Here is a 9,014-nt window from a genome sequence, read left to right as displayed (position 1 = left end):
GTGGCCCTGCTCAAGTGACCTTCAGGCCCACCTACTGGCCTGTGTCCTCCTTAGGAATTAAGGTCTCCGGGATGCTTCACTAACAGGAAGGTTTCGGTGAAGCCAGGAACCTGGAGAACTAGCAGTTGGCCAATTTGAAAGGAAACCATCTGGGACGGGGTGGGTCTGGAAGGAAGGGGGTGTCTGGGCGGATAAAGCAGGGTGGAGAAGGTGCTGGCTCATCCCACTCTTCTACCCACACCTCCCTAGCTCCTGCTGTCAGCAAGGCCAGAGGCTACTTCTTATGAACCGAGACCCTGGATGTTCTCAAGCCTCAGTCTCCCTACCAGAAAAATGGGGGCAGTAGCAACCAACCTATCTCATAGGATTGTTGTGAGAACCTGCATCAGTGTTTCTCAAAGTGTGTCCAGGACCATGTGCAACAGAATGACTGTGGGGTGAAGTTCGAGAATCATGGTGCAGGTGAGGTGGTGTGTGGGACAGCACCCCCCGAGCTATAAAGCCGGGTGTTCATGACAGCTGACAGATCTGCAGGGCTCCTCGGCTGGGGCCCACATTTCCGAGCAGGTTCCCTTCCAGGCTGGCAGCTTGGAGACGAGGCAAAACAGGGCACTGCTGCTTGGCGAGGAGCTTGCCCCTTACTGGCACCGGGCCAAGGACATACCTGTGAGCTTACTCCTGCCCTGCGGTTTCTGCCAACCCCGCCCTGTCTGCATTCCATGCCACCTCAGCTCCTGGCTCTTGACTTTCACACTTGTACAAGGAATCTCTCAATGTTACCTGCCCCTCCCACCCCCACCAGAGCCTCTCTGAGGAGCAGGGGGGCTCCCAAAGAGCTGGATTTTCCTCTTGTCTCTGCCCCCTCTGACTGAACTCTATCCTGGTCCCCAAATGTCTCCTGTTCTGGAACCCCACCCTGAGCACTCTGCCCCCCCACCTGCAGGTGGTTATAACCCCTCCCTCCTCCAGCTCTCCCAGTCCCCATGCTGTCACACATCGTGAGACTCCTTGTGGAGAGGGCATCATGGTGGTCTTGGGCCTTCAAACCATCACTGAGCAGTGACCTTGGGAAGGAAGTGCAGACCCTCACCCAAACCTCACCCAGGACATTTGCATTGCGGTGCCCGTCTGGCTTCCTGTCTACTGCTGCCTTCTAATGGGGGGCCCTGGGGTCTCCCTCAGCCATTGGTGCCTTCAAGTCTTCAAGGGCTGAGCCACGGAGTTAGGAGGAGGGCGGGTTAATATCTGCAGGTGCGGTACATTCTCCTGTCCAGCAGACCTGGAAGGGCGACTACATTCATCTGAGCAAACACATCTGGGGCACTTGGTCTCAATGCATACCAGGATCGGAAGGTGACAGGGGTGGGGTTTATCAAGGACAACGGTCTGTTCTAGCTGGTTCAGCTGGACAGACAAATCCTATCACTATGAGCCATTTGCAAAGATGGGAGGCCTGGTCTGCAGGGGTTCTGCCCTGTGCCCCTCTCAGAGCAGGCCAGCTTGCAGCCATGGACCTCCAGCTCCCCCTTCTCCCGCATCCTCCGCTTTTAAGGCAGTCTTTCCCCGCAGCCAGAGTGACCCTGTTAAAATGAAAGTTGGACCATGTCCGTCCTCTGCTCCAAACTCCCCAATGATTCCTCATCTCGTTCAGAGTCAAAGTTGAAGTCTTAGTAAAGGTCTTACACCAGGGACCCCCCACCTTTTCACTCAGACCTCATCACCTCCTCCTCTCCTCCCCACTGTCACTCCGCCCCAGCTACGCTGGTGTTCTCCAACCTCCCCCCCCCACCCGGGGCACACCGTTGCCCCACGGACCTCTGCTCTCCTTCCTTCTGCCACACACGCGGCTCACTCTCCACCTCCTTCATCTTCACGCACGTCTCCTTTTCAGGCTATTTCTAACCACCTTGTTTGAGACCGAACACCTACACACACACACAGGCACACCCCACCCCCACCCACACACACACATGGCACCTCTCTCTTTGCTTCATTTTTCTGCTTAGAACTTATTGCCATATGATCTACTATAACTTTATTTATTTATCCTGTTTATTGTTTGCACAGTCTATTCAATCTTGGATCGCCGAGGACCCTCTCTGTTGACAGAGACCCAATTCAAATTAGTTTAAGCAAAAATGAAAAGAATGTAATGACCGAGAAGAGCCCATGGGGCGCTAACATCAGGCACGGCTGGATCCAGGAATCCAAAAGATGCCACGGGCTGGATCAGTTAGTTTACAACATAACAAGCCTTCCCCAAGCACCCGTTTACTTGCTGCTGGTTCTGGGAATTGGCTGAGAACGTTTTCTGGTCTGGACTGGCTCGCCTGAAGCTGGGGGTCTACGGCACCTCCACACACATGTCTGGCAATTGGCTCAATATCAGTTGGAAAATCAAATGCCTTAGTCATGTCTTTCTCGTTACCCAACAGGCTGGTCTGAGCTTGTTTGCGTGGCTACTGGGCTCTAAAAGTAGCAGGAGAAAGGACAAGTCCCAGTAGGTCCACCCTTTTTAAGCCTTTGCTTGCATCCTGTTTGCTAATGCCTCCTCAGCCCAAGCGAGTCCCGTGCCCTGCCTGCTTCAGGTGATGGAAAAACAGGCTCCAGCTCTTGATGGAAGGAACCGCAAGTCAGCATCGTGGAGGGGTGTGCATAGTGGGATGGGAAAAATCTGAGAGCGCTGTTTTACATTTTCTTGGATAATCTCGCTTCACACGGCAGTGAAAACAGCCCTGCTCCCCATCAGGGTAATCTCTGCCGCCCCATAAGAAACATCCGTGAGCGGGTGCTTCACACGGAGGGTGAGCAGAGGGTGCGGGAGAAGGGGGAGCAGGAGGTCCGTGGCTGCTAGCTGGCCTGCTCTGAGGGGGGTGCAGGGCAGAACCCCTGCAGACCAGGCCTCCCACCTTAGCAAATGGCTCATAGTGATTGGACTTGTCTGTCCAGCTGAACTGACTGGGTGCGGATAAAATGGCTCTCAAAGACGCACATACAGGTTTTTGTGAGGACGGAATTTTATTTCCCTTGGGTAATTGCCAGAAGTGGAGTCGTAGGGTCTTGTGCTAAGTGTGCCCCCCAACCTTCGGGTGTCACCCAAGCAGGATCTGAGTGGCCTGGGCACTCTTGACGTTAGTGGCTCTCCCCGCTTCTCCCCTCCCGTGTCCCCAGGGGAGAGGGCAGGAGGGTCACAGGTGCTGATGCTAAAGCTGCCACGTGCGTGTAGGCGGCTGGGCCAGCGCCCCTGCTCCCGGGGCTTCCTCCTCAGCTTCACGTAACTGCTCCCCGCTTTCACGCAGCAGTTACTTCTGCTGGAGCCGCAGGGCCTCCCCGTTCAGCCGTGGCGTACACGGGCCAGCAGGGACCTTCCAGGGAGCTAACGCCCCAAGGAGCAACCCTTGACCAATGGAGAGACAGGAGCCAGTGAATGCGTGTTCCCCTCTCCCACCTCTCAAGAGCGGCGCCTTGTACACTGCTCCTCGGAGGGTCCCCAGTGGGATCAGACCCACTGCACACGGCCGTCATCTATTTAATGATATTCCTTGGAATGTTTCCTTCTTGCCAATCACCCACACCTGTTCCTTAGGATCACCCTCGGGCAAGCCCTTGTCTCACCCCCTTCTTTCAGGGAAACTCCCGCTAAGGCAACCCCTGACTTTACGACACGGGGGGCTGGGGACTGTAGGAGCAAAGGAAGAGCGACAAATGGCGAGGACCTGGGTCGAGGTGACAGCCGCTATTGTCCTCTTCCACTGTGTAATATACAGGTGGTTCTAAGGGGAAAAAAAGTATTCCACAGTTTCAGCGGGGGACAGTTGCCCAAATTCAAACAGTCTTTACTATCAGTGAAGCTCCTACATGTCACTTAACTGATCAGATATTAACTCTAATCCCACAGTGAAATAATTCATATACTTAGTGTTCTTCCCAGAGCAACTGAAAAATAATGACGAATTCCCTCAAGACAAGTTGGACAACTTCAAGTCCTCTGTCTAGTAGTTGTGGATAAAATGGCTCAAAGACCCACATGCAGGTTTTTGTGAGGACGGAACTTTTATTTCCCTTGGGTAATTGCCAGAAGCGGAGTCGTAGGGTCTTGTGCTAAGTGTGCCCCCCAACCTTCAGGTGTCACCCAAGCAGGATCTGAGTGGCCTGGGCACTCTTGACGTTAGTGGCTCTCCCCGCTTCTCCCCTCCCGTGTCCCCAGGGAAGAGGGTAGGAGGGTCACAGGTGCTGATGCTAAAGCTGCCACGTGTGTGTAGGCGGCTGGGCCAGCGCCCCTGCTCCTGGGGCTTCCTCCTCAGCTTCACGTAACTGCTCCCCACTTTCACGCACAGTTACTTCTGCTGGAGCTGCGGGGCCTCCCGGGGAAGCAGAGGCCTCTGCCAACATGTCCGTGGCCCTCAAGCCGTGAGGGCTGGGGCGGCTCTACACCTTTGCTGGCCCTGGGTCCTTGGGCCTCCTCTGCACATGCCCTCTGTGTGCCCCTCCCCCAGAGTCCTCACGGGTGCTCTAGCTTCCAGCACTGGTGCCCATTGTTCACTGGCACATTCCAAATGTATCCCAGCAACAGGCCCAACAGTGAGCTTTTGGCTTTCTGCACTGTTAGCAGCTGAAGGGGCTCAATGGGAGCTTGTTGCCTGAGCACAGATGTCACCCAAGCGCCCAGTGGGCAGTTACCTGGGCAGGCTCTGGCCCTGCCTTCTACCTTCAGGCCTGGGTAGGGCCTGGGATGCGAGGCCAGCACCGTGCTTACTGCTCACCCAGTTCCCCATTGGTCCACACACCCAGCTGTCCTTAAGCCGGCATCTACTCGCGGCCCATCCTGCAAGCGTCCACTGAGTTAGCCTCCATGCTGTGTCACAGCCTTTCTGAGATTGTGTTCCAGGATCCCACAGACCCTGTGCTTTTTCCTGGGGACCCTTACTACCTCAATCTGCAGGCGTCAAAGGAAAAAGATGCGCTCTTCTCCCAACTCAAAGATGTCTGCAATGGGCAAAGGCACTCTCTGTGTGTGGCACAGGAGCAGGCACTCACCCCCACGCTGCTCACGACACCCAGATATCTCCCAGACACCTGCACAAAAGAGACTGTCCTGAGAGCCCTTGGAGAGGGGGAAAGAGACAGCCAAGCAGGAGGAAGACCCTGCAGTTTCAGAGAAAACTGAAATTGCACAGGGTTTGCAGGCTGCATGGGGAAGAGGCCCTGATTGCTCTGGGATGCCCAATTTGCATTTAGGCTTTTGGGAATCCAGAGAGGCCCTATTTCTTCATGCTTAGGCCTGGGCCTCTACAGAGATTCTGCTGCACGCAGAGCCCAGAAGGTGCAAGCAACAAGAAATCCCAGGTCTCCATGACGAGTTCCTGTCGCTAAAGAAATGCAGTCACCAGCTCCTACAGCTTCACCTGAGGTTTCCAGCCAGTGCAGAGGAGGAGGGGTCCCGCCACTTGCCATGCCAGGCTGCCTCAGAGGTTCTCAAAGACAGGAGGCCAGGAGGGCCCACAGGCTCCTTCCTCAGCTTTCTCAAAGGAGTAGCCAGCATGAAAAGGACGAAGATGCAACCAGTGGGCAGAAAGGATCCGAGAGGAAATGCTCATCTGCCTCTGACAGTTTCAGGCCTGAGACATACGGTTCCTCTACTGCCACGCAGGCGAGGGAAACCTCTGAGGCTGCCAGTGCCTCCTGAGCGGGGCTTCCCAGTCGCTGTCCAAGACATGCCGAAGAAAGCAGTGTTCCAACGCATCAACAGTGCTTTGCGGGGTGAGACGGAGGCCACCTCGGGCTGTGGTGCTCCAGAGCCTTCGTGCTCTCCCCCTGCCTGCTGCGAGGACTGCTCCTGCCCCAGCTGTCCCTTCAGCCCCAGTGTGAATCCACAGCCGGTGAAAGAAAAGAGGAAGCAGGACTCTGCAGGCCCAGCACCCCTCCTGGAATCGGTTGGAGGGGACACCTCTGTGCATCCTTTGTCTCCCAGGAAGCACAACCCACCTGACCCCTCTCCTCCCTGCCAGAGCCCCCAGGCCCAGTCTCCTTGCTTCCTCCCAGCTGTCAGGCAGGGCTGACTTGTCTGCAGGGGGTGGGACCCAAACCCCTCTGCCCACACTCCCTCCCTGACACCAGGCATGGGCAGTGAAATAGAAGCCCAGCTGCTCTCTGCCCCACTCCAGCAGCTGGACATCCCTCCCCACTTCACACTGGAGCCCACCCGGGGGCCCCCTCTGAACAGAGCTGGTGGGGAAGGAGGCCCTTCCTTCAAGACACAAGGAGCCAGTGTCAGTTCTACCTTCCCCACTGCTCCCAGCACCTCCAGAATGGAGTCCCCCACCCCATCTGTAGATACGCTTGTCCCCTCCCAAACCCCACCCCGGCTCTGTTCCTAGTGCCCCTTCCTCCACCAGCCTGCCAATTTCTTCTGCAGCCTGCACCGACTCCAAGCCTCCTCAGGCTTGCTCCCACAGCCCATCTCTGACAGTGAGGTCTCTCTAATGGATGCTCTCCCGCCTGTCCAGCTCTCCTCGCAGGGGCTCCCCCTAAGCTCTAGTGGAAGCTTCCCACCTGCACGGGCCCTTCAAAGACACCTTTGAGTAACTGCTCAGCATTTGTCACAGGGGCCACCAGCCTTTCTGCACTGCGTCTCGGCAGCTCCACCCCAATTTTGAAACTTGCTGTGAACCCTGGAGCCCCCCCAACAGTCCGACACTGGGGCCCATGGTGGGCAGCAGTCCCGAGCCAGCACTTTTGACAGCTCTCTCCAGGGAGGAAAACAAGCAGCCCCAGCCCCAGCCCCAGCCCAGGCCCGGTCCTTTGCCCCAAATCAGCCAGCCTTGGGCAACAACGAACAAGCAACTCTTGGAGGCTCATTACCCACAACTTCCACCTTGGGTACCCATGCCAGCACCCGGCCAGCTTTTGCTTGCCAACTCAGCTATAGTCCCTTCTGCCACCCACAAACCCAGTGCTCTGACCAGTGCTGGGACCAAATGTCAGTAGCGCCATCCAGAGTTGGGCAACACAAACTCCACCCGCTTCAGGTTGGAGGTGTGGGCAGCACCCGTGGGCCCTGGGAGCAGAGCAGCTACCCCAGATCTGAGCTGCGCCTTTGCAGTGCTCAGCTTGACTACAGAAATGAGCGGGGGGGCCCCCCGGCGCCCTTGAGGGGCCCACTTGCCGTCCTGGGGGAAGCCTGGGCCAAAGCTCTCTGTGGCTGCCCTCACCAGAGCACCCCTGTGGTGAACGTGAGCCCCAACCATAAGAACCACCCTGTGTTTGGAGGCACTGCTGTCCCTGCCTAAAGTTCCACCCTCAGAGGTGCACACAAGAAGCCTCGGTGCTTGCCGGGGGCCCAGCACCACTGCCGGCAAGGCTGCCTCTAGCGGCGCAACCCTTCTGGCCTCCACCCCCAGCCACCCTGCCTCCACCGTGAGCACAGCAAGGAAGGTCCTGGCTGTTAGGGTCTGCACATTGCCTTGTCCAGGGGTAGACTGATCGCAAAACCATTTAGCCACCAACCAAGGCGTTTTCCTCCAGGTCCAGGCAGCAAATGCTGGCCTGAAAAAACAGCTTTCTCCAGAAGTAGCCCTGCCCACCTTCCTCCTAGGCTGGATGGTGTTGGGATGTGCAGTACAAGTCTAGCCTTGATCGCTGAGATCTGGAGCAAACCGGGCACCCGGAAGTGTAGCATCACAGCCCCAGCCCTGCCCTGCGGTTTGCCCCGGAGCTGGGCACTTCAAGGCTGGTGTCCCATCGCAGCGTCCACAGCCTCGGGACAGTAGTCAGGGGCTCTTAGCCAGCTTCCCTGTAGTCCTGGAGCCGGTGGGACACCCCCTCCTGCCTCCCACCGACCACGCCCCCTCTCCTCATGTCCTGCCCTGAATCCAATTTTGTCTTCTTTGTAAGTGGTAATAAAGCCTTGTTCTCGTTTCTCTGCATACATCTCCCGTGCCCGTGCCTGTGTCTGGAGGCCAAGTGCACAGGAGCGCTGACTAGTCCACTTGGCCGTGTGGGAAGCCAGACCTAACTGCGTGCAGGGGCCCGTGGCCCAGCTCATGGGGAATGGGCCGCAGCACGGCTCGAGGGCTAAAAGGACGGACACCAAAATATTTGAGTTTAAGTGATACAGCCCAGGACTGAAGGGGCTCCAGGGAGGGAAAAGCAGGGAGGGCCGCCCTGGCTTGTTGTGACACCGCTGCCACCTCTCAGCCACGTCCCGGAGCCCAGCGAGCCGCCCCCGTGGTGGGTGTACCAGCAGTCCGCGCCCGACCCAGGTCAGGCTTCGCTAACATAACAATTTTTAACTTTTTTTTTTAAGTCCTAGGTAAATCACCCACATACACATCTCAACCAGTCTGTAAATAAATAAAGCAAATATAAGTGATTTCATTTCATTTTAAACAGCATTGTCTTCTGTGACCTTTCCACATTGGAATACATTAAACCATAAAACATTTTTTTTATTATCACCGCATAGTGGGTTTTACGCTGAAAGGTGCAGGCACACAGTGAGGACATCAGGGGAAAGGACACGTGCTCTGAGCCTGTGTTCATTTTCACTGTGACGGGCTCATGACTGACTGGGAGACCCGCATGGGGGTCTCCCAGTGTGGGGTGCAGGGGCCGTTGTCGCCACCCCCACTAGTATCATCAGACCCGCTCCTCACAGAGCTCAGGGGGAGGCTCAGCCTTTTTTTCCTGGAGTGTAGAGCCCCCTCTTTTCTCTGCACCAGTCCCACTGTCCCAGAAACCAGCCACCTGCCGGCTGCCCAGCCGATGCCCAGCCGATGCCCAGGTTCACTTGCTCCCTCGGCAGTGTTTGCAGACACTCAGCGGACAGCAACTCCTGCAGCGAAGAGCAGCCAAAGACTCCAGGGCTTTGTGGATCTGACCCTGGGGATGTCAGGGCCTAAGGTCACTTCTAGGGCCTGAGGAAGGGCTCCCAGTCCAGGGAGCCCCTCTTTGTCTCTATGCTCCCCCAGCGATGTCCCCCCAGCGATGTCCCCCCTGCCCTGATGTTGCAGGTG

This window comes from Phyllostomus discolor, chromosome 13 (genome assembly GCF_004126475.2).
Source record: "Phyllostomus discolor isolate MPI-MPIP mPhyDis1 chromosome 13, mPhyDis1.pri.v3, whole genome shotgun sequence".
NCBI classification, from domain to species: Eukaryota; Metazoa; Chordata; class Mammalia; order Chiroptera; family Phyllostomidae; genus Phyllostomus; species Phyllostomus discolor.
This window is presented reverse-complemented; position numbering follows the sequence as displayed.